This window comes from Equus przewalskii, chromosome 19 (genome assembly GCF_037783145.1).
Source record: "Equus przewalskii isolate Varuska chromosome 19, EquPr2, whole genome shotgun sequence".
Lineage (NCBI taxonomy): Eukaryota > Metazoa > Chordata > Mammalia > Perissodactyla > Equidae > Equus > Equus przewalskii.
Window position 1 is genome coordinate 26,375,575 of NC_091849.1, and position 27,651 is coordinate 26,403,225.

The 27,651-nt window shown below is 37.2% G+C and overlaps 1 long non-coding RNA gene across 1 annotated transcript; it reads right to left on the minus strand.

Moving 5' to 3' along the window:
• Window positions 1-1,775: 1,775 nt before the first annotated feature.
• LOC139077448 (uncharacterized) lies at window positions 1,776-22,312 on the minus strand. The gene is made up of 4 exons (XR_011529989.1): window positions 22,259-22,312; window positions 9,215-9,653; window positions 8,031-8,103; window positions 1,776-6,671 (listed from the first exon to the last, which is right to left on the minus strand). It is a non-coding gene; the product is annotated as an uncharacterized lncRNA (long non-coding RNA).
• Window positions 22,313-27,651: the final 5,339 nt, after the last annotated feature.

Below are 27,651 nucleotides of genomic sequence, written 5' to 3' on the forward strand. Positions count from 1 at the left end.
CTCTCCTCCTCCCATTAGTTGCATATTCCATGAGAACAGAAATTTTTGCTCATTTATGCATATTGAATAGAACTGAGTAAATAGTAGATACTTACTAAATACATAATGAATGGATGAATGCCTTTCCTTTAATTCGATTTTTCTGACAGCTTGGTCTGTCTGATGATTACATACCAGTCAGTTACTCAGCTGATTTTATCTTTCAAAGTAGACTATTTCACCATATGTCTAAGTTTCAATAAATTTCACAGTTGAAATCTTGAATATAATATATTCTAACCACAGCAGAACCAAATTTGTAATCAGTAACAATATGGTATCCAGAAAAGCCTGAAATATTTGGAAATTTAAAAAAACATTTCTAAGTAACTCATGAGTCAAAAGAAAAATCACCAGGGGAATTAGAAAATATTTCAAATTAAATGATAGTAAAAGTACAACCTAGCAAAATTCATGAGATATAGCTAAAAGGGATTGCCTAGAGGGAAATTTGTAATTTTATATGCACTAGGGTAAGCTTGGAGCCTGGGACCACAGGAGTCAGCCTGTAACCAGCGGCCTTAGGGGCCAGCCTGGAGGTTGCGTCTGCAGGGGCCAGTCTGGCACTGGGGCAGGGTAGGAGCCTGGGTGTGTAAGAGCCAGTCTCAAGGCTAGGACCATGTGGGCTGGCCTAATGTTGGGGCACTTGAGAGCCCGGGGCCATGGGACCCAGCCTGGTACCAGGGTAGATCAGAATCTGGTACTGCAGTAACTAGCCTTGTGCTTGGCCTGCCTGGGAACCTGGGTTCATAGGTGCTCACTTGGCACCTGGGTTCACGGGGAGTGATTGGGTGCCTGAGGCCACAGGAGCCTCCAGGGGCCATAGGAGCCAGCAGGTGCCAAGGCAGATTGGGGGCCTGTGTTCATGAGAGCCCACCTGGTGCTTGGTGCTATAGAAGCTACCTGGGGCTGCTGGAGCCAGCCAGCACCTGGGTGGGCTGAGGAAATTGGCTAATGAGGGCCTCCTGGGAGTCTGGAACAGAGGAGGCCACCTGGAGCCACAGGAGCCACCTGGGGCCCCTGGAGCTGTCAGGCTCTGGGGTGAACCTAGGGCTTGGATTCAAAGAAGACTGCCAGGAGCCTGGTGCCACGGAGGATGCCTGAGGCCACTGGAGCCAGCAGGCACTGGGGTGAGCCAGGGGCGTGGATTTATGGGATCCAGCAGAAAGCCACTTAGGACTGTGGAAGTCAGCTTGGTGCTGGGGCCGCTGGCTCTGGGGTTTGTGGTGAAGTCAGGCACTCACTTCACTCTCCTTCTTCTGTGAAGAGGCTGTTTCTCTCTGTGCTGGGCTCCTGGGGCTTATTGGAGGGGTGATGGGAGTAGTGTAAATCTAGCTTTCTGATCCTCCTCAATGCATCTTTTCTTACTTCTGCGCTTCACTCAGGTGCTATAATCCCTCAAGTAGAATCCTTGGCTCTTTGAAGGTATTTTTGTGCATGGATAGTTGTTCAAACTGATGTTGGGGGAGGGGGAGGAATGAGCGTTAGAAATTCCTATGCCCCTATTTTACTGACATCACTTGCCCCCACTAGAATGGTTAAAATTAAAAAGATTGTTGGTTAAGGATGTGGAGTAACTAGATCTATCATATATTGCTAAGGGGAATGTAAATGGAAAATTGTTCAGCAGTTCTACATAAAGTTAAATATACAACTACCTTATGACCCCAAAACTCCCCTCCTAGGTATTGACCCACAAGAAAGTAAAATATATGTACACAAAAGACTTGTACAAGAATGTTTATAACAGCTTTATTCCTAATTGCCAAAAACTGGAAAAAACTTGACTGTCCATCAAAAAGTAAATGAACAAATAAACTGTGGTCTATTCACACAATAAATACTACTCAGCAATAAATAGGAATGCAATACTGATACACCCAGGATATGGATAAATCTGAAAAACATTATGTTGAGGGAAAACAGCAGACACAATAGAGAACATAATAATAGGATTCCATGTACATTAAGTTCAAGAACAGGCAAAATCTATTGAGATAAAAATCAGAACAGTGGTTGCTTACAGGGAGTGGGGTGGGAACTGATTGGGAGAATGAAGAAACTTTGTGGGTTAATAGAAATATTCTATATCTTGATTAAGGTGGTTATTAAATGGGTATAAGCATTTATTAAAATTTATCAAATTTAAACATATCATCTGTGCATTTCACTGTATATAATCTTATCTCAAAAAAGAACTGTAAACAAATGTCAAACTCTAGTTAGTAGGTTTTCTATTACAGTTGTATGGATTAGGAAATCTGAAAATAATGCCTGTGTATTCTAGGCTTGAGCAAATGACTAAATAAGTGGAGGCAAATGGGAGACAGGTTTAGAAAAGTGAGTAATAATTACGGAAAGACAGCAGAATACAATGAACTCTTTATTGATGGACTGAAATTGGAGTTATCAGTAAAAACTCATGGCTTTATATCTATCTACAGATGATACAAAAATAGATGTGTGTATATATATGTAAATGGGGTGGGGAGGACTTATTTGTTAGCTCTGTTACTGACAGGGCCTAGAGGCAATGACACCCCAGAAGAAGAGTGGCACTTAGTGTCCCAACCTTCATGTCTAAATTTCATGCTCCACTAAAATGGAGCTCTGTAGAGTAATAGCTGATTTGAAGACTGGCTGGGTCAGGGAAAGAACAAGATAAGCCCCAAATATCTTGTGCCAAAAAACAAGGAACTGCTCCAAAAATAATGAGGACGTGTTAAAAGAACACAGAAGCCAGACTGTAGGGACTGCCATTGGCCAAATCTGAGATGCTTTAAGCATTAAAATAAATAATGATAATAATGGATTATATCTCATTGACTAAAATAAGAATCCATAAGGCTATACTGATATAAATAAATAAATGAATATAAGTGAAGGGAGAGTTCTTCCCTACAGGAGAATGCCAACTAATAAATGTAGAAGGAATGACGGAATTTAAAAATCATCAATGGATAATAACACTAATGGGTGAAAGGTTGATGAAGTATAGGATATTTACATACTGTCAAAGTGTCTCACCACAAATTGCTTACGAACTACTAAGGGAAAAAATAATTTAACAGTGGTGAAAACTGTTAAGTGATCAAGGTTAATATCACCAATATTGGGACAAATAGATATCATGTGAACCCTGATATCATGCATGGTGAAGGACACCACACCACACTGTTATTCCTGCACAAACTGCGAGACCTAAATCTATTCATGAGGAAATATCAGGAAGATCCAAATTGAGGGACAGTCTACAAAATTACTGGCCTGTGCTCTTCAAACATGTTAAAACAAGAAAGACAAAGAAGCTAAGTAACCTAAGGAACTATTCCAAAGGAGCCTAAATACATGGCAACTTAATACAAGTGAGTCCAGCCTGGATCCTGGACAAGGGGAAAAGGTAGCTATATAGGACATTAGTGGTACAACCAAGGAGAAATTTGAATATGGATTGTGGATTAAATAATTATATTGTATCAATGTTAATTTTCCACATTTTGATATTATACTATGACTGTAAGAGAATATCCTTGTTTTTAGGAAATACATAGAAGTATATGGGAGTGAAAAAAAGCATCGGGCTGGCAACATGCTTAGATATGATTCAGAAAAAAATTATACACACACAGAATTATAAAGCAAATGATGCAAAATGTAAACAATTGCTGAATCTAGATGAAGAGCATATGGGAGTTCCTCGCATTATTATTGCAAATTTTTAATAGGTTTGAAACATTAAAATAAAAAGAACAAAAGAAAAAAAAGACAGACAGGGAAAGATAAGAATTCTTACCCCGGCCCACCTTTGAACATTGTTATGAGAGGACATGGGGCTTGAATCTGTGGCACGCATCTTGCAACTAAGAGGAGAAAGCTAAGAGAATCATAGAGAAGCCATTCCAGAACTTTCCACATTTAGTGGCTGAATTAATCAACGCTGTAACTACCTCTGGATTTCTTGTGTATGATTTAAAAATTCCTGCTAAAGATACCTCTCATTAGTATTCAGTTACTAGCATATGAAAGCACCCAAACTGGTACTTTTGTTTCTTTCTACACATCGCTTCACCTGTTTTCCTCCAACCCCAGAGATTAAGCATCCCTCCTGCCCCAGGCTAATCTTATCTTCTGCACCTCTGACCTCATCTCGTCTCCTTTGGAATCTCACTCCAGCAGTCAGTCTCTTCTTTGCATCCTCAACTCTCTCATCTCAATGGCTCTTTCTCCTTGTCCTTTAAAAATATTCAGGTCATTTCTCAACCTAAAATTCCCTTTCTTTAACCCATATCTTTCTTCTGGTTAATATTTATTCAGTCTTTTTTTTCCCCTTTCTTACACTGTTTGACTTCCTTACTTTCAACTTCAGTCTGACTTCTGCTCTCAAAGTCTAAAAGACTGCGGCAAAGACTAAAGTCAGCAGCGGCCACTCAATTGCCAAATATTGTGGGCATCTTTTGTCCTTATCTTATAGAATCTCTGCTTGGTTGCTCCTCTTTCTTTTAACTCTCCACTTCCTTGTCTTCCTCAACAATTCTCACTTCTACTTCTTCTTGTAGCTGAAGGACTACTCTTCCTATATCTCCTCTGTGTGTTCCTTTTCCTCTCCTCACCCCTTAAACACTGGAAATATGACCTACTGGATCTTAGGGAAAGAGAACTATCATCACTTGTGTATTCTATGCAGTAATATTTCTCAGTGTCTCATGGTTTGGGCCAATGAAAAGTTAAGGGCACTGATGGGCACTTCTTAGAAGTTTTGCTCCTTAATAAAAGGAAAAAAATCACTTTAGGAGAAAATGGCCATCTGCCACATATCTCTTGCCTTTTCTTCCTGCATTAAACACTGTAGAATGATGGTTGGAGCTGTGGCAGCCATCTTGCAACAATAAGAAATAAGGAAGAGATATGCAGGGATAATAATTTCCTTATATTATTGAACCAGTGAATCAACCTTGAATCTGTCTATCTTTAGACTTCTGGTTGAGTAGGCACTAAATGTTCCTCTAGTCTAGACCAGCGGTGGCAAATGTCTTCTGTAAAGGAAAAGACAGTAGATAATTTAGGCTTTACAGGCCATCCAGTCTATGTCCCAATTACTCAATTCTGCCATTATAGTGCTCTAGCAGCCACAGACAATATGTAAACAAATGGCATGGCTGTGTTCCATTAAAATTTTATTTACGTAAACAGGCCAGATTTGGCCTATAGGCCCTAGTTTGCCATACTCTGCTGTAGACTATAGTTTAAGCTATAGTTTAAATGTTCTGTTATTTGTAGCCAAAAGCATTCTCAATTGATATATTGACTTGATAAAAATAAATAAATAAAAGTTCTCTCAGACCATCTTCAATATATCCCTCACTGCTGTTAGACAACACTACTATTTGTATTACATGGACTCCCTAGGTTATTCTCTTCTCTGATGGGTATCATTCAGATTTTTCTTCAATCTCCTCCACACTCCACCCTCACTGTGAGTAAATGATCTCATTAACCACATAAATAAGCTTGGGACCAACTAGCAAAAGCCCCAATTATACTTTAGTCTCTCCTTCTATACACTACAGCCTGCTAGGATTTCTTTTCTTGAAGACTGAAAAATTCCTTCCTTGTGGAACTGCAAATCTTTAGTTTTCCCAGGCTATTTCTGAGATTCAGCCTTTGAGATAACAATTACTCCCTTTGCTACACCTAAACCCACTATCTTTGTCCACTACCTTTGTCCTCATTCTTTTCAGTTTTTCTGCTGGATTTGATGACATCCTTCATGTCATGAAACTCACTCCTTGTCCATACATTCCCCTTCCTTTTATTCTGGCTCTTCTATCTCTCTGATCTTTCATGGTACCTTCTACCTTTTATGCTTTTTATGGGAGTATTTTTCAAAGCTCAGGCCTTGGGCATGGCAATTCTCTCTATATTCTTTTTGTTTCAGCTATTAGCACTGTTCCTCTAAATAAAGAACCGACACCTCAAGCTTTAGTTCTGAATCTTCAGTTACCCATAAACCATGTTCACTTCATGTTCTTATCATCTCAAAAGCAATATCTTCAGAACTAACTCAATCCTAAATATGTCCCTTCTTCCTCAGGACTCCATTTCTCAAGGATACCAGCATACCATTTTCAATTCTTCACTTTCCTTTACCTCATATATCCATTTGGTTATAATTTCATTCTCAAACATTACATTCACTATGGCCTATTTCTTTTAAAAAATACTCCATTGGCTCTAGTTTATATGCAAGATAAATTACAAATTACTCAGCTGGCCCATTGGTGCTTCTTTTGTCACAATCTAGACTACCATATAATTTAGTCTTATTTTCTTCTATTTTCTAGCACAACTGCTTTATTTCTACCAGCTGAACTTCTCATTTATCAGCTGAACTAGTCTCATTTCTTAGCATTTGATTGTATTATTCACTTTGTTGGAAATATACTTTCATTAATTAAGACTCAGTTCACTTATAACTAACCAAAACCTCAAAATAACAGTGACTTAACCAGGGACCACACAAAAAGTCTAGGTAGGTGGTGAGGGCTGCCGTGGCATTCCAAAGCATCAGGGACCCAGGCTCTTCTATCTTGTTGGTCCATCATGTATGAACTTGACTTCATAATCCAAGATGGCTGCAGAAGGGCAGAAGGGAAAAGAAGGGCACATATCAGCCATTTTTTCAGAAAGTTTCCCAGAAGCTGTCACCTGACACTTTTGCATACATCAACTAGAAGTTAGTCACATGAAACAGGGGCAAAAGAAGCAGGAAAAGCATGGCATTTATTCTTTCTGGCCATGTGGCTAGCTAAAATTTAGGGGTTCTGTTACTGAGAAGAGGAATATGGATACTGGGAGACAACCACAGTCTCCATCATAGTGTTTCTCACACTTCCCAGATTTTTCAAATTCTATGCATCCTTCACATCTCAACATAGATTCCACCTCTTACTTGAAATTTTCCTGATCCTTGCAGTCCATACCTTCTATCTTAAAATTCCTAGAGCACTTCTTTTCTGTACCACTCCTTTCAAAAATACTAGTCATTTACTACCTAAGACTGCTACAATGGTATTACTTGTATGTTGACTTCCTCACTCAGATGCCAAGCTCCTTGAAGGTAGAAATTCTATTTCCTACTTCTCTAGCATCCCCAAGAAAACACATAGTGAATACTTAATAAGCACTGCTTGAATTAATTACTAAGTTTTCCATAAATGTATGGTAGGCAGAATTCTAGGTGTCTCCTAGTTTTCTACTCCCATTGTACTCACTCTGTATAATCTTTTCTCTTTGAGTGTGAGCAGCTCCTGTGACTACAATTGGATAATCATTCCCTTCATTAGGTTACATTATATAAGACTGTATGGCAGCAGACTGGACAGATTCTCCTGCTGACTTTGAAGAAGCAAGCTGCCATGTGGTGAAAGGGCCACATGTCTAAGACCTGAGGACAGCCTCTAGTTGTGAGAACAATGCCCAGAAAACAACCAGAAAGAAAATGGGACTTTAGTCCTACAAACAAGGAACTGAATTCTGCCAAACAAACTAAGTGAGTTTATTTAAAAGAGGATTGCAAGCCTCAGATGTGATCGTGACTTCAGCTGACACCCTGATTTCAGCTTATATGAAAACCTCAACAGAGAACTTAGATGAGCCCTGCTCTGACTTCTGACCTACAAAAATGTGAGATAATAAATGGGTGTTGTTTTCAGCTGCGAAATCTGTGGTAATTTGTTATGCAGCAATAGGAAACTAATATAAAATGTTTACTGGATGCATAAATAAATGCATGGCTTGAGGAGCTAATTACTAAAGAATGGTACTGTTGAGAGAGCTTTCTCTACAGAACCTACCATTTACCACAATAAGCCAAATAACATTTGATTTCAGAATTCTCATATGAGAACATAAATTTCAAGGTGAGAGAGTAAAACGTGTTAATGCTGTGAACACTTGAATGTCATTTCTGTTGGGAACAAACTCTTACTTACCTGGTGCCTTGCAGTCAGAAGCATGGTAGCCAGACTCTCTCCTTTGTGCACCATTGTGAGGGGAGGGAGAATCCTACGAAGATAGAGATGTCAGAAGAACATGGAGTCCAAAGACAAATTACTGGTCAATAAGCCCACCAGAACAACAGATGTGACCCCTACCTGCTCTACAAAGAAAGCTATCAAAGAAAGCAAAAGGATAGATGTAATTTCCAGTTCCCAAGATTCAGAGAAAAGAATTCCTATCTCTGTTATCAAAGTGGGTTGCAGGCAACAGTTATCTGGATGCTCTTACGGGCAGAAACTGAAAGGGGATCATGAGGACATAGGCTGCCTGGACAGGGGAACACTAGGAGGTAGAAATAGGTACAAAAAGGAAGATGAGAGTACTAAGGAGAAACTCCACTTCATTAAGGTGCTCAAGCAGTGTAAATTGTTATGACCTCTTTGGAAAGCAATTTGGCCCCTCATATCACAGAATTGTTCAGTATTTCTTTGCAGTAATAGTACTGTTAGCAATTACTTATAAAGAAATCATTTAAAAAAAAAACAGGGGCCAGCCCAGTGGCCTAGTATTTATGTTTGGCACACTCTGCTCCGGCGGCCTGGGTTTGGTTCCTGGGCGTGGACCTACACCACTCATCAGCAGCCATTCTGTGGTGGCAACCCACATACAAAATAGAGGAAGATTGGCAGAGATGTTAGCTCAGGGTGAATCTTCCTTAGCAGAAAACAAAACAAAACAAAAACAGAAAAATACCACACGCTAAAAGATGAGTCCTGCATCACGAAAACATCAGAAATTCCAAACAATGCAAATATCCCATAAAAAGAAACAAAATTTACAAAGTATCGAAATGGCATCTTGAGGGAATAACACACCACTGTCAAAGTAATTATGAAAACTACACAGCCAATGCATAAAATGCTTGTGATAGAATGAAAAGTCTGAAACAATTATTGTTTCTACTCCACAATTATAACTGAGTAAAAAGTATGCATTTATATAGGCAAGGACAGGAAGGACACATGGAAAATACACTTGATGTGTTATGGAAATGAGATTCTGGCTGATTTCTTCCCCTTTCCATTACTGTTACAAAGCTTGTGCAATAATAAAAAATAAAATTACCTAGGATTGACCCTATGCCTAAAGAAAGGTAAGGAAAAATTATGTTTCCTACTTTCACTTTGCCGACTGCCTTCTTCTGAGTCTAGTCCATTAGTGTATGCTTTCTGTAAGTCATACTTATCTCCTCATTTGGGTTAAATCTTCCAGAGACACAGAGTTTTCATTATTTTCAGACGAATTTTAGATTCCTTGCTCAAGAGGGTCTGGAATTGCTTCAGCACAAGTAATTCCCCATCTCTCTGATCTTGCCAGTGCCAATGCTCTGAGGACCTCTAAGTCAGCTTTGTCCTATTTGTCTGTTGACTGATCCAGCACTACCAGCTTTTCCTCCAAACAGCCGTTCAGAAGATGTCTGAAAGGAGCTGGAAGCTAAAGCTTCTCTTCAGACTACGACTTCTCTTCAGAGGTGCAATTTCCTTGGAGGCTCACCTCCATCCCTGGCATTTGAGCTGTACTTTTAACCTCCAAACTGAGGCCTCTATCCAGAGAACCTGTGGGCAGAAGCACAATTGTGAACATTTACTGAACAGTACTCTGTAGAGGACCTAGAATTCCAAACGTAAAAGATGTTACACTATTAGGAGGAAGGTAGATGGAGATCTTTATAATGTATAAATCAGATTGATGACACCTGAACCCACTGATCATTAACAGTGAAACATTAAGCCATCACATGCCTCCTGAGGTATTGAAATAAGAAGAACAAAGCCCCAGATATATGGATTCTTGTCAGAAAACTGAAACTGAATCTAATACAGTCTTTAGCTATAACCTCCAGTTTATAGAAATTACAGCAGACAAATGAATCATTGAATGACATTACTATCATGTAATTATCAAAATCCAGACTATAGGAAATTCTACGTGACAAATGACCTGTTTCTTCAACAACAAGCAAATGACATGGGGGAAAAAGAAAGGAGACTGTTATAAATTAAGAGACTTGAAAATGGCAGAGAAAATGGCAGAGTAAGGAACTCCAAAAGTCCCCCCTCCAAAAAGCAACCAAAGCAATTCTAGCAAAAACTTTTTTTTTAAAGATTGGCACCTGAGCTAACATCTGTTGCCACTCTCCTTTTTTTTTTTTTTTGCCTTCTTCTTCTCCCCAAAGCACCCCCAGTACACAGTTGTATATTCTAGTTGTAGATCCTTCTGGTTGTGCTATGTGGGATGCCACCTCAGCATGGCCTGATGAGCGGTGCCATGTCTGCACCCAGGATCCAAACCAGCAAAACCCTGGGTCACTGAAGTGGAGCACATGAACTTAACCACTCCGCCATGAGGTGGCCCCACAAAAACTGCTTTTGAATTCTAGAATCAACATTTTTGAAATTTTGGAAATTAACCAAAAGCTTGCAGCAACCAGTGGAATGCTTAATCAAAGAAAAGTAGCTGAATCTTAGTAAGAACAGCAAGCTTTGTGGCATTTAACTTTGTGGCATTTTAACTGGTCCCATTCTACGCTCCCCAGTTCAGCAGTGGCCTTGAAGATAATGGCTCCTATTTGCAGCCTAGGTACTAGAGGGAGCAGAACAAACCTCATCCACAAAGAACTGTGGGTAGTTGTTTTGACCTGTCTAGTGGCTTGATGGACGAATGACTCAAAGAAAATATAAGAAGAGGAAACACTTCCTAATTTATTTTATGAGGCCAATATTACCCTAATATCAAAGCTAGACAAAAGATGCCACCAAAATAATATGAAGACTAGCTAATATCTCCTATCAATACAGATGACAAAATCCTCAACAAAACACGAGTAAACTGATTCCAGCAGCATATTGAAAGTATTATATACCATGGCTAAATGGATTTATAGCAGGAATGCAGGATGATTCAACACAAAAATATCAATCTAATGCACCTTATTAATAGAATGAAGGGGAAAAAAAGACACTTGATCATCTCAACAGATGCAGAAAAAGCTTTGACAAAATCTAACACCCTTTCACAATTAAAAGAATATACAAAAACCACTCAACAAACTAGGAAAAGAAGGGAACTTCCTCAACCAGCTTAAGGGCATCTATGCAAAAATGCACAGCTGACACCATACTTAACAGTAAAAGACTGAAAGCTTTCTCCCTAAGATCAGGAACAAGACAAGAATGTCCATTCTTGCCACTTCTATTCAACACTGTACTGGAAGCTTTAGCCAAGGAAATTTAGAAGAATAAATAAATAAATAAATAAATAAAAGCCATGCAGATTTAAAAGGCACAAGTAAAACTATCTCTATTCATGATGACATGATCTTGTATCTTGAAAGCCTTAAAGAATAAACGCACACAAACTATTAAAGCTAATAAACGAGTTCAGCAAAGTTACAGGATACAAGATCAATATTCAAAAATCAGTTGTATTTCTTCATACTAACAATGAATAATCCAAAATGATATTTAAAAAAATTCCATTTTCCATGAAAAAGAAAAAATTCTTAGGAATAACTTTAGCCAAATAAGTGCAAAAATTGTACAATGAAAGCTATAAAACATTGTTGAAGGAAATTAAAGAAGACCAAAATAAATGGAAAGATACTCAATGTTTATGGAGTAGAAAACTTAATATTGTTAAAATGTCAATACTCCCAAAATGATCTACAGATTCAATGATTAAAAGTCTTAGCTGCCTTCTTTGCAGAAATGGACAAGCTGATCCTAAAATTCATATGGAATTTCAAGAGATACCAAATAGTAAAAACAATCTTGAAAAAGAACAAAATAAGAAGATGCACAGTGCCTGATTTCACCACAGCTACACTAATCAAAATAGTATGATATGGGCATAAGGATAGACATGCAGATCAATGGAACATAATTCAGGGTCCAGATATAAACCCATGTGTCCATGGTCAATTGATTTTTGACAAGAGCTCCAAGACCAATCAATGGGGAAAGAATTATCTTTTCAACAAATGGTGCTGGGATAATAGGATATCCACATGCAGAAGAATGAATTTGGACGCCTACACACACCATATAGAGAAATTAATTCCAGGTGGATCAAAGACCTAAATGTAAGACCTAAAACTGTAGAATTCTTAAAAGGAAGCATATGAATAAATCTCCAAGACCTTAAGTTAGGCAACAGCGTCTTAAATATGGCACCAAAAGCACAAGCGACAAAAGAAAAAATAGATAAATTGGATTTCATCAAAATTAAAAACTTTTGTGGATAAAAGGACACTATCAAAAGAGTGAAATGATAACCCACATAATGGGTGAAAATATTTGAAAATAATATATCTGACAAGGGTCTAGTATACAGAATAAATAAAGGACTCTTACAACTCAGCAACAAAAAGACAGCCCAATTTAAAAAAACAGGCAAAGGATCTGAATAGTCATTTCTCCAAAGAAGATATACAAATGAGTAATAAGCACATAAAATATGCTCAATGCCATTAGTCATTAGGAAAATGCAAATCAAAACCACAAGATACCATTTGACATTCACTAGGATAACTATAATCAAAACAATGAAAAACAATGAATGTTGGCAAGGATGTGGAGAAACTGGAACCCTCATGCATTAATGGTTAGAAAGTAAAATGGTCCAGCTGCTGTGGAAAACTTTGGCAGTTCCTTGTAAATTTAGATGTCATTTTACCATATGATCCAGCAATTCTACTCCTAGGCATAAACCCAAGAAAATTGAAAACATATTCACATAAAATCTTGTACATGAATTTTCATAGCAGCATTATTCATAATAGCCAAAAAGTGGAAACAATCCAAATGTCCATCAGCAGATTAATGGATAAACATGTGGTATATATATATATACAATGGAATGTTATTCAGCCGTAAAAAGGAATAAAGTACTGATAGATGGTACAACATGTGTGAACCTTGAAAACATTATGCTAAGTGAAAGAAGCCAAACACAAAAGGCCACCTATTGTATGATTCTATTCATATGAAACATCCAGAATATGCAAATCCATAGAGACAAAATAGATTAGTGCATGGCAGGGTTGGGGAAGAGAGAAATAGGGAGTAATTGCTCAATGGACCCCACCTTTCTTTTGGGATGATAGAAATGTTCTGGAATTAGATAGTTGTGATGATTGCACAACATTGTAAATATACTTAAAACTACTGAATTATACACTTTAAAATGGTTAAAATGGTGAATTTTATGTTAGGTGAATTTTATCTCAACAAAACAAGAGAAGCTTAATCTACACAAAAACTTGCATGCAAATGTTTACAGCTGCTTTATGCATAATCTTCAAAAATTCAAAGCAATCAAGATGTTCTTCAACAGGTAAATGGATAAATAAACTGTGATACACTCATACAATAGGATACTATCCAAAAATATAAAGGAATGAGCTATTAATTTACACAACAGTATGGATGAATCTTAAGTGCATTTTGTTAAATGAAAGAAAAGCCTACATATTACATGATTCCATTCATATAACATTCTAGAAAGACAAGATTATATGGATGGGAAACAGATCGGGGTTGCCAGTAGTTTGGGGAGGGGAAGGCATTTGACTAGGGGAGGCATAGAAGATTTTTTAGGCTGATGGAACTAATCTGTATCATACTGTCCTTTGAAAACAACACTATGCATTTTTCAAAATCAACAACTTTACAATATAAATATTGAACCTTAATAAATTAGAATTTAAAAAAACTCCAATCAGGAGGTTGAGGATCTTAGATCCTATAGAATGCAAGCTGTGAAAAAAGATTCTAACTGTATTACAAATGTATGACATAACCTCACTAAGGGAGATGGGGACTAAAGGACATGACTTAAGTAACTTCTGAAATGACTGAGAACTATAAAAGTAAAGACAAAAACCATACATAAGCAATGTACCCTAGCTGGTAAATTTGTTTCTCATGGGAATATGTGGATAGAAATTCTGAAATAGATATACATGTAGCCTGGAGTTGATATAATAAGTAAATGGATGGTAGACTGTGAATGCCAGGTTTCTCAGTGTTGGAGAGGGAAGTTACACATAAGCCAGAGAACAGGCAAAAGTGATACCTGTGGTACTGGATTAGAGTCAGAGATGCCAACATGAATTCATGTTTAGCTTAATATAGATATGGATGGATACAGAAATAATTATAGATATGCATACATGGGTAAACACATATAAATATATATTCTAATACTGTCAGCTGAGAGGGCCTAGAAGCAGTGGCACTCCAGTAACAATGAGCACACCCAGCACCTAGATCTTAGTTTCTAAAACCATTCACCAATAAAAGGAATCTGGGCCTCTTGAAGAAATGTTTGACTCTAGGATTGGGACAGAGAAAATACAAGATGGGACTGGAGAATCTTGTAGTGACAGCAAGTAAAGAAATGCTTTAAAAAAATAATGAGAAGGGGCCAGCCCTGTGGTGTAGTGGTTAAAGTAAGTGCATTTCACTTTGGGGGCCCAGGTCCATGAGTTTGGATCCTGGGCACAGATCTACACCACTCATCAGCCATGCTGTGGTGGCGACCCACATATACAGTAGAGGAAGACTGGCATAGATGTTAGTTCAGGGCTAATCTTCCTCAGTGAAAAAGAAAAAGAGGATATGGGGAGAGGAGATGTCAAAGAGACATAGGAGCCAACCTAAAAGAGCTCACAATGGCCAAAGTTAAAATAATTTGAGCAATAACGTAATATACCATTGTATTATAACACAAAGTATAAAATAAATATCTATGAATTGATATTGATATAAATAAATGATTGAATAAATAAAAGGAGAAAAAAAGACAAATCTCCCTTACAGAGAAGTCCAAATTATTTATGCAGTCACTCTCCCCTCCAGGATGGGGAAGTGAATTTCCCTCCTTCCCACTCATTGTGTGTGGGCTATGCTTAGCAACTTGCTTCAAAGAATGGAGTATAGAGGGAGGGGTAACTTTACAGTTGGAACAGCTGGTAAATAGTACCTCAGCCAAGTGATCAAAAATAATATCATCAGTGACAAGTCATGTTACTAGCACGTATCCTTGAGATGATGTGATGAGAATGGGACTTCACCTCTGTGGTCTTCATACCCTAAACCTATAATCCCAGTCTAACCATGAGAAAAAAATCAGAAAAGTCCTAATTAAGGAATATTTTACAAAAACATTTGACCAGTATGTTGATGTCAAGGTCATCAAAAACATGGAAAGTCTGAGGAAATGTCATAAATCAGAGGAGGCTAAAGAGACATGGCATCTAAATGTAAAGTGCTATCCTGGATAGAATCCTGGAACAGAAAAAAAAAAAAACATGAAGCAAAAATAGTGAAATCCTAATGAAGTGTAGAATTTAGTTGATAGTAATGTACCAATGTTGGTTTCCTAGTTGTGACAAACATACCACAGTAACATAAGATGTTAACAATAGGGGAAACTAGGTCAGGGGTGTACAGGACCTCTCTGTACTATCTTTGCAATGTTCCTGTAAATCTAAAACTATTTTACAATAAAAAAGTTTACTTTTAAAAAGAGAGAGAGACTTAAGCACAATGTATGGACCCCAACTGGCTCTAACTCAAACAAACCAACTGAAAAAAAAGGCCCCCTTGAAGAAATAACTGATCCAACTCTCAGGCAAGGGATATATAAAGTAAGCAGAAAACCAGTTATGCCAGAAAACAAGGTCTCAAAGACTGACGGAGATATAGCAAAAAGTCACAGAAGCAAACTTGAAGGGCCTCCCATTAGCAAAATTTTAGATAATTTGAGAATCAAAAAGGATGACAGTAATGGTGTATAACATGTTGAATTATTTAAAAGAACCCTTGAGTATGTAAAAATAGTGATCAAAGGGGAGAGATATAACTTAACATATTACACAGACACCATATTAACCTAAGTGAACAATCAATCAATAGTGGGACAAACTGACATCATGTGCCTTCTGATGTGATATTTTGGGAAGAACACATTACCTATGTGGTACTTCTGCCAAAACTGCTTAATCAGAATCTAATTTTATGGAAATAATTAGCCAAATCTTGACTGCGAACTTTCTACCAGACAACTGACCTTGATTCTTCAAAAATTTTAATGTCATAAAACAAAAATTAGATGCAGTATTCTATGCCACAATTTATTTATCTATTCTACTTTTTTGGACATTCAAATTATTTTCAGTTTTTGACTACTATGAATTATTCACCTATGAACATTCATTTACATGGCTTAGGGCACTTGTCCATGCATCACTGTTGAGAATTTATCCAGGAATGGAATTATGAGGTCATAACATATATGTTCAACTTAGTTAATACCAAACTCATTCTCAAAGCCGTACCAATTTAAAATCTCATCAGAGTTATGGTTGTTTCACATCATTGCCAATAGTAGTTAGTCTTTTTACTTTTAGCCGTTCCAGTGGATGTGTAGTAGTGTCTCATTGTGGTTTTAATTTGTATTTCTTTAATTGCTAGCCAGTTTTAAGCATCCTTTCATAAGTTTATTAACTACTTGCATGTCTCTTCTAATAGAGCACCTATTTAAGTCTCTGGCCCAGTTTTCTACTGGATTATCTTATTGATTTGTTTGACTCCTTTAAATATTCTGGGCATAGGAATTTTCTTAGTCTTGTGTATTACAAAATCATTTTCAATTTCATCCTTTTAATGGTGTCTTTTGACACCAGTTCTTAATTTTAATGCAGTCCAATTTAACTATTAGTGATTTCTTTGGTATCAAGAAATTTTTCTCTATAGCAAGGTCATAAAGATATTCTCCTACATTATGTACTAGAAGCTTCATTGTTTTACCTCTCATATTTAGCGTGTTAATCCACTTGAAATTGATTTTTGTATTCAATGTGAAATGGGGATAAATTTTCCCTCTTTTTTCATTCATACAGCTAATTGTCCCAAACCATGAAAAGAATATCCTTTTTCCTCTGCTCTGCAGTATCACCTTGGTCATAGATCAAGCATCTAAATGTACATTGGTTTGTTTCTGGGCTCTATATTCTATACTTTTTGTCTGTCCTTGTGCCAATACAACACTGTCTTAATTACTGTAGTTTTATAATAAACCTTGATGGATGGTAGGGCAAGCTCTCCTTCTTTTCTTCATCTTCCAGAGAATCTTGACTATTGTGGATTTTTGCATTTCTATACGAATTTTATTATCAGCTCGACAGTTTCTACAAAGCAGCAGCAAGAATCAAACTGAATCTTTAGATCACTTGGGGGAGAAATTGTATTTTTACAATACTGAAACATCAAGTCATGAATATAACCTTCTATTTATTTAAATCTTCTTTAATGACTCACAATAATGTTCTATGGTTCTCTGAATAGAGATCTTTAACGTTTTTTATTAGGTTTATTCCCAGGTATTTGTTATATTTCTATTATAAATGGTATCTTTCTTATTTCATCTTGTAAGTGCTTGCTGCTGGTCCAGACAAATGCAATTCATTTTTGTACACTGATGAAGCATCCAGAAATCTTGCTAAACTCGCTTATTAATTCTAATAACTTGTTTGTTGATCCTTTTGGATTTTCTATGTATACAACCATATGTGAATAATCATTTTTATGCCTTCTTATCTTTATACTTTTTCTTCCCTTTCTGTTACTAGCTAAGACCACCAGTACAATGTTGATAGAAGTGATGCTAGAGGAAACATTCTTGTCTTGTTCCTGAACTCAAAGGGAAATTTTTCTCCATTTTGAGGTTAAGGTATGATATTTACTATGGGTTTTTTTTATAAATACCCATTATCTAATTAAGTATATTCCCTTGTAATCCTACTTTATTAAGCATTCTTGTCATGAATGGATATTAAATTTTATCAAAAATGTTTTCTGTAACTTCTGGGTTTGGAGAACAAGGGCAGTAACCAAATTCCAAATCTCCTCCTTACTCTCCCGAAACAACCGTAAAGTCAACAAAGAGAAGAAAGAAAACATTCAGGACCTATGCCTTCAGCATTACACAGCAACTTTCAAATAAGTAGAGGAGGAAGAAAAGAAACAAATTCCAACAGAGCTCCGGAAGTCCATCCACTGCCACTAAAGCCAGTGGGTGCAGAAAGGAGGGTGAGCAAGGCTGAAAAGACTTCATGAAAGAGCAAAGGGCTTACAGTTAGCACAGAAAAGATCACCCCCAGAAAGAAAAAGTGAAACCATAAATGCCAAAACACTGAACACAGATCAGGACTTGGCAGTTAACAGCCCTGGCTATGGGAAATGGGCTGAAAATATGCAGTATAATGTTACTGAACCAGGTTTGTTTTTGCCCACTGCCCAGAAAGCCAAACACCGAGCAGAGAGTTTACTCACAAGGAAGCCACATGAGGGAGCGAGAGCGTGAGTCTCAAATTCGCTTCCCTGAAAATAGGGACTCAGGGATATTTACGGGATAGGTGGCAAGGTGGTCTGAAATGCGGAGAGAGGTGATTGGAGGTGAGAGGTGAGGTAACTGATGATCTGCGCAAGCGTAGTCAGACTCCATGGCTCTTCAGAGGACCCATGTTCACAAAACGGTGGCATTAGCATGATCTGAGGGTGGAGTTTTTAGTCTTGACATCAAAAGGTCTCCTATCGGACATCTGCATGGGTCCAGTTGATGAGTTGGTGGTCTCAACCGGCCTGAAGTGGACAAGGAGTTCTAATTCGTGAAAAACAGCTCACCCACCCATTACCATGGTGACCCAGGCTCCAGGGAGATATTATCTACAGGAACCTAGTGGGAGTCAGCATAGTGCCTAAACAGCACAGTTAACAATGGGTGGGTTAAACAGCTAAAAGCTATAATCAGTAATTGCAAAAAGGAAAAAAAACTTTAGTTCCTAGCTACTTAATCATCAATGGCTAACTCTCTGCCAGTTTCAGTAAGAAGTGACAGCCTCTGCGAAGCAGACACTGAGAGAAAATCTGCTATGTAGAGAGAAGATGCAGTACCTCTTGGAGACAAGGCAGTGAAGGGAAAGAAGGAAATAAGAGGAAAAAATTAAGGATTCTGTAGAAATTAAGGAAAAACAAGACACACTGAGTCTCCCCCATCTAAAAAAAAAATATGAATAGAAAAAAAAAACCCAGACCACACCCACGCAAAACTACTGCAAAAAGTCAGAAAATGTGATTAAAAGCTTTTCTGCTAATGAAAAACCTCCCAAAAAGCCAATCATGAAGCTGAGGAAAACTAAACTACATTAGATATCCTCCAACAAGCATTTTGGTGATATGAAAGAATTCCTTGAATTAGAAATACAAAACCTAAGACCAGAAACGAAACACAAAACAAGAAATAGACACAAAACCGGAAGAAAAATAAAGACTTCACTAAACTTGAATACAGGGGGAAAAGAACAAATTTCCTATCCCTTAAATAAAGTGACTGATAAAATATGACACAAGCATGAATATAGGATATATGATCCACAGAAAGAAGATAGGAAGATTCTGAAGACCTCTATTATATTTTCATCTCTGTTCCTATGACTTCAGGCTATCTCTTTGAAATGAGAGATGATGTCTTAATTTCCTTCTGTATGCCTCATCTACCTCTCAAAACACCTCTGAGGACAGAAAATATATGATCAACAGCAGAAAGCTGTTGTTTGTTGAAGCTGACCGATTGGTATTAAGGGGTTAATTGTACAAAGCTCTATACTTTTGTGTGGTTGGGTCTTTCCATAATTGTTTTAAATATGAGTAATAAGGAGGATAATTTCTTCCTCTTAAGCAGATATACTACAAAAAAAAAAAAAAAAAGAAGGAAAAAGAGGGAAAGAAGAAGGGAGAAAAATAATCCTGCAAATTATATATGATTATCTCCAAGATTCTTTTCCTAAATTGTTTTCCCTCTCCTGGTTCGGTGGCTGGCTGACACATAACAGCTGAGAAAGAAATAAAGTGTGATACATTCTTACTGATACAAGTGTAGGAGAGGAGGACATTTCCTCTCCCCAAATGTGGGTTCGTCTGGCCGGAGAACGAATTAAATTCACATGAGACAGAATAGCAAGAGAAAATTAAACAAAGCTTTATGAGGAACCATGGCCCGGGGCCTTTCGCCCCGAAGGAAGAAAGGGCACCGAAGAAGTGGGGTGCACAGAGTGGTTATATACCCCCAAACGGGGTGTTTCACATGTGATTGAAATGTCCCTCCCACAACAGTCACAAGATTGCCCTGTCAGCACAGGGCTTGATGGACACAGCAGGTAGTGGTCGGCTATCTTGGTGGGCGTAGCAGGAGGCTAGTTGATTGTCTGGAGCTGGGCGGTCACAGGTGAGCGCAGCAATCAGTTCCTAGCCTAAGGAAAGATGCTTAATCCTTAAGAAATGCCAACGTTGGGAGGGGGAGGGAAGTCAGTTACAGGAGGTTACCAGACTAGCACAATAAAATGCAGATTTTAAGTCCTTGCCTTTGGTATTGATTAAGAGTTTTTAGAGAGAAGGTCATCTCCTTTCTTCTTCCTGGTACAGTGAGGGAGGCACCTTTACAGATAGAGATTTACCTTACAAATGTAAATGTGTCCTAACAAAGGGCAAGTTCCATTCCTCAGAGCCTCCTTCCCTGTCCCAGTTTATCAAAAGCAATCAGCCTCAAATAATCCTGATGCCAAAGAGACATATCTTGGGGTGGCCAATTCCAGGTCCCCACACAAGGCAATAGTATCTATCTTCAATCCTAAGAATAGGGTTACTTTTCTTTCCTTAAATCTCCATTTGAGAATCCCTCCACCTCTACCACAATACCTGAAATGGCTGTATTTTACTCATTCCGAGAACACCAACCCCCTTCCCTCATTTATTTATTCTCATCTTTTCCCCTCAAGCATTTCAGTTTATCATCTACTAATGAAATATTTTTTTTCCATTCAGAAATACATGTTACTTTGCAACCTACTACAAACTTGCCTTTGTATGTATATGGTGTGTGTTTAACTGGACCAAATTTCACAATACAATTATTATACTGTATATGTTTGCTCTTACTCTTATGTGTATTAGCTACTCCGATATACATATTTGCTATTCTACTACTTCTTTTTTTTTTTTTAAACATTGTTTGCAAGCCACTGAATTGATTTCATGACTCACAATGGTCCAAAGTTTGAAAAACACTAGTCAATAGTCTTCCCTGATCCCCGGATATTGTGCCCCCATCCAAATGCTAATCTTTGCTGGTAGGCTATTCAGAGCATTCCTTAGCACCAGTGGACTTTGTCCATCTGACAATTTCAAGAATCAAAGCTCTCCTTTATAGACCCAGGTCATCTCCTGAAGTCTGACAAAGGGAGTTCTCTGGGTCTCCTGTGTCTCCGCCTGAATGTCATACATTTCACTGGAAGCATCACCAGTGTCTTTCAACTTTTGACCACACAGTAAGAAATGTTTTACAACCCAGTACACACAGATTACACAAAAGCTTCACAAAACAAAAACTTGCCCTTTCTGTATGTGTTGCACTCTGATATTTCCTATTCTATTTTGGGGGAAAAAAAAGTTTTCTATGCGTTCAATTTGAAAAAGTATTTTATTTCTGTGATTCTGGGATCTGGAGATTCAAAGAAACAATGAGAACTGCCCCACTCAGAAAATGAATGTAGATAGGACCTTCACTGCACAGTTTGAGAAAGCATACCCCGACCTTCATCCCCAAGTCTGTCTTACTTCAGGATGTCACGAGAATGGTCGAACCATTTTTATCAAGTCCATTTTAAGGATGTAAAGCAGGTGCATGGTGTCGTTATTAAAGAAAAAGCATAAGTCTCTGAAACCATTTAGGCAGAAAGTCACAACGAGTGTGTCCCAAACGGTCCTCTGAAAAGGATGCGACGCAGATCCCACAATGGGGAAACCTATCAGGGAGAAGAGAACGGAAAAGGCAGAAAGGTGCTAAAGAAAGACTTTCATGCACACACTCCACACAAGCCAACCCCGAAATTGGCTAAAGGACCTGAGAGGTTACACAGAGGTCGGGCGGTTGCCAGGATGCGCCGCGACGCATCCAGACGTTCTGGCGACTCGGTCCGGAGCGTTGTGGGACCACAACCTTCCGACCGACCATGGGGCATTCTCCAAAGAAAGCTCTAGGGAAAAGCGTACTGTCAACTAGTATTCCGGGAGACAGCATTCAAACTCCACTATACACTCACCCCTACAGCTAAGGCGGGCTAGGGCTACCGCGCCCGGGGCTGGTGACCGGAAATGACGCAACAAAGGCGCCAAGAATGGTGCGCCAGTCAACAGCAGGCCGTTTCCATGACAACAGCTACCTCCGCAGTTTAGATTGGGCCCAGAGCTAACTGCAGCGGCTTTTGATCTGGACCTAAGAACCCAGGGACTCGCTGGGGGCGCTAAGTGTGCATGTCTGCTTGGTCGCAGTGGGGGTCTTGGTTGATCCTCCCACGCCTTCAGCTTCTCAGCAGAGAATAACACCTGCGTTAGACGAAGAGTCTCAGGTTCCATTTATGTTGCTTAGGAAAATAACCTGGGTACCCTCCCCAAGGCATATTTAACATCCAGAGCGGATAATTTTTAAACTTTCGTCTTCTGTACAAGAAAAATTATTTTCAGTAATACACCGTAATCCTGAAATGGAATGAATAATAATAACGGCCAGTTAAATATTTTTTACTGAACTTCGTATATAATTATGCCAGTAAAAAAATTTTTAAGCCAAAACGTTTTTAAATAATAGGTTGCTATTTTTAATTATGTTAATGTATTTTGGGGAAAAGATGAAAAAACTTTTACCTACATATTACTGTGTTGCAGTAATGAATAACATCATAGTTTCTGTTTTTGAGTCTTCTGCAAATTTCTCAATGATTAACAAAACTTATCCTGGTTGCATATTCACCTTCAGCAGAGTTTGTCAATCTGTCATCCCTCATAGTTGATTGAAGAATGCTTTCTTAAATTCAATTTCAAAAGTTCTTTTACGTGAAGCAATAAATATACAAAAGGGAGAAACTTAAAGGTAAGTTTGGTGGAGATTCATAAAAGTACCATTTCAAAATTCACAGGAATTGTTTGCAAATGGCTTTCATATTTCTCTGCAGTGAAAAAACTGTAAACACAAAAATCCCAAGAGGTCAGACAGAAAGACGGAAGTATGTACAGCATTTCTTCTGTTTTTAAGATTTAGAAAACAATCTTTCCTTGTCCCTCTTTTTCCATACATTTTCTGTCCTTTTATTGCTCAAGCTCCTTATATCCAGGAGACCCCAGCCCCCTTAAAAAACACAAGATTTAATTCTAGTCTTGTCTCTGGCTGTGTCATTTCACTCTTCATCCCACAATTTGTAAAAGGAAATGACAGTGGTGTCATAGAAGATGGGTGAGTAGGAATGTCCAGGTATCTGTCCCTCCATGGAAATTACCATTGAGCTGGCAGGACTGTATGAAGTGACTCTTGGAATTCTGGACCCAGTTAAACACTTGCAGAGTCCAGAGGCGAGATTGATGGAGAGGTTGGTAAATTTTGGTGAATATCACTGTTTCATGTAGTGGCTACCATCCCCCATAACCCAAAACTATGGCAGGCAGCCAAAGGGGACTTAATTCTAATTACATAAAGTAATTATAAATAATTATAATTCTATGTTAGTGGGCATATAGTGAATAAAGAGGTAATCTGTAAATTAAGAACCAAAACAGGAAAGACAGGGATATATAGGAGCACAGTGTCTGTATACTATTAAAACTAAGCTGGTATTCAAACTAGGTTGTTAGTTTAAGATGTTAGTTGTAATCCTCATGGCAATCACTAAGAAAATAACTAAAAAATATGCTGAAAAGGAAAGAAGGGAATCACAACCATACACCACCAAAAAATCAAGACAGAAAAGGCAGTAATGGAGGAAATAAGGAAAAAAATATATGACATATGGAAAACAATACATAAATGACAGAGTAAAAGCTTCTTTATCAGTAATCACATTTAATGTAACTAAATTAACTCTCCTATTGAAGACAAAGATTGTCAGATTGGATAAATAAGATCCACCAATATGTCTACAAGAGACACAATTGAGATATAAGGACATAAAAAGGTTGAAAGTCAAAGGATGGAAAAAGACATTCCATACAAATAGTAACCAAAAAAGACCTGAAGTACCTATATTAATGTTGGAAAAAATTGACTTTAAATCAAATAAGGTTACAAGAGACAAAGAGGAAACTTATATACTGGTAAAAAGTTCAACACAGGAAGAAGATATAGCAATTATAAACATGTGCACATAACCACAGAGCTTCAAAATATATGAAGCAAAAATTGACAGAATTGAAAAGAGAAATAGAAAATTCCACAATAATTAAAACTTCAATACCCCACTTTCAGTAATGGATAGAACAACCAGACAGAAAATCAGTAAGGAAATAGAAGATTTGAGCAACAATATAAACCAATTGGACCTAACAAAATAAATATAGAACACTTCACCCAACAACAGCAGAATATGCCTTCTCAAGTGCGCATGGAACATTCTCCAGGATAGAGCATATGTTAGGCCACAATAAAAGTGTTAAAAACTTTAAAAGATTGATATAATGCACATATCTATTCTAATCAAAATGAATGAAACCAGAAATCATAACATAAGGAAAACTAGAAAATTCACAAGTATGTGGAAATTAAATAAAACAGCCTCAACTAATGGATCAAAGAAGAAATCATTAAAAAAATTAGAAAATAACCTGAGAAGAATGAAAACAAAAGTAAGACACACCAAAATGTGTGGGGTGAAGCAAAGGCAGTGCTAATAGGGAAATTTATAGCTGTATGTGCAAACATTAAAAAAGAAGGATCTCAAAGCAATAACTTAATTATACTCTTCTGGAACTAAGAAAAAAAGAGCAAACTAAAGCCAAAGGTACTAGAAGAAAGGAAATAATAAAGGTCCGAGCAAAGATAAGTAAAATAGAGAATAGAAAAATAGAGAAAATCAACAAAACCAAAAGTTGGTTCTTTGAAAAGATCAGCAAAACTAACTCATTATCTAGATTGACTAAGCCAAAAAAAGAGAGAGACTCAAATTACTAAAGACTCAAATTACTAAAATCAGAAATGAAAGGGGGACAGTACTACTGATTTTACAGAAACAAAAATAATTTTTAGAGAATACAATGAAATTGGATAACCTGGATGAAATGGACAAATTCCTATAAATACAAAATCTACTAAAACTTACTAAAGAAGAAATAGACAATCTAAATAGATCTATAATTTATAAGGAGATTGAATCAGTAATCAAAAGTCTCCTAACAAAACAAGGTCAAGGACTGGATGGCTTTACTAATAAATTCTACTAAATATTTAAAGAATTAACATAAATTCTCCTGAAACTCTTCCAAAACATTGAAGAGGAGGGAACACTTCACAATTCATTATATGAAGCCAGCATTACCCTGATACCAAAGTCAGACAACAACAAAAAAGAAAACTACATACCAATATCCCTTATGAATAAAGGTGGAAAAATCCTCGAGAAAATGCTAGCAAACCCACCTCAGTAGCATATTAAAAAAGATGGTACATCTTGACCAAATGGCATGCAAATATGATTGAACATACAAAGTCAACCAATGCAATAGATTACACATGAATTTCCACATTTTTAGAAGGAATTAAACCACAGGATCTTCTTAATTGATGCAGAAAAAGCATTTGAGAAAATTCAATATCCTTTCATGATAACAATACTCAATAAACTAGGAATAGAAGGAAATTCGTCAACATCATAAAAGCCATGTGTGAAAAAACCCATAGCTAACATTATCCTCAATGGTAAAACACTGAAAAACTTCCCCCTAAGATCAGGAACAAAGGATGCCCACTCTTCCCACTTCTATTCATTATAGTACTATAGTTCTAGCTGGAGCAATTAAACAAGAAAAAAAAATAAAATGGCATCCAATTGGAAAAGAAGCAGTAAAGTTATCTATGTTCACAGATGACATGATCTTATACGTAGAAAACCCTAAAGAATCTACAAAAATATTGTTACAGATAATAAATGAATATAAAATCAACATGCAAAACTCAGCTGTATTTCTATACATTTGCTATGAACAATCTGAAAAGGAAAGTAAAGAATTCTACTTGCAATAGCATCAAAAAGAATAAAATACTTATGAATAAATTTAACCAAGGAGGCAAAAGACTTTTAGAAATCATTGCAACTGAAAACTACAAAACATTGCTGAAAGAAATTATAAAGACCTAAATAAATGGAAAGACATACCATGTTCATGGGTTGGAAGACAATATTGTTAAGATGACAATACTACTCAAATCAGATTCAATGTATTCTTTATCAAACTTCCAACAATGTTTTTCTTACAGAAATAGAAAAATCCCTCCTAAAATTCATATGGAATGTCAAGGGACCTCAAAAGATCAAAACAATCTTGATAAAGGAGAACAAGTTGGAAAATTCATGCCTCCTAATTTCAAAATTTACCACAAAGCTACAGTATTAATCTAAATGGTGTAGTACTGGAATAGGGATAGACATATGGACCAATGGAATAGATAAGAGAGCCTAGAAAAAAACCTTCACATATACGTCAGTTGATTTTCAACTAGTGCTGAGACCATTCAATTGGGAAAGGACAGTCTTTTCAACAAATGGCAATGGGAAACTGGATATCCATATGCAAAATAATGAAGTTGTATCCTTACTTTACACCAAATACAAAAATTAACTCAAAATGTATAAAATCTAAATTTAAGAGTAAAACTATAAAATTCTTAGGGTAAAACATAGGTAAAAATCTTCATGGTGATGGATTAGACAATAATTTCTTAAATATGACACAAAACACAGGCATCAAAAAGAAAATAGGGGGACCAGATTCGTGGCCAAGTGGTTAAGTTCGTGCACTCCACTTCAGCGGCCCAGGGTTTCATCAGTTCAGATCCTGGGCATGGAGATGGCACTGCTCATCAGGCCATGTTGAGGTGGCATCACATATGCCACAACTAAAAGGACCCACAACTACAATACACAACTATGTACTGGGGGGAGTTGGGGAGAAGGGGAGAAAAAGCAAAAAAAAAAAAAAAAGATTGGCAAGTGTTGTTAGCTCAGGTGCCAATCTTTTAAAAAATATAGATAAACTGGACCTCATCAAAATTAGAAACATTTTGTACAGTATGGTGGCTATAGCTAATAACACTGTATTGTATATTTCCAAGTTGCTAGGAGAGTAGATCTTAAAAGTTCTCATCACAAGAAAAAAATGTATTGATGTGTGGTGATGGACGTTAACTAGATTTATTGTGGTGATCATTTTGCAGTATATACAAATATTGAATCATTATGTGTACCCTGAAAATAACATAATGTTATATGTCAGTGATATCTCAATTTAAAAATTTAAAAACTTTTGTGCATCAAAGGACACTATCAAAAGAATGAAAAGACAACATTCAGAATGGGAGAAAATATCTGCAAATCATATATCTGAAAAGAGATTAATATCCATAATATATAAATACTCTTACAATTCAACAGCAAAAAAACAAACAACCCAATTC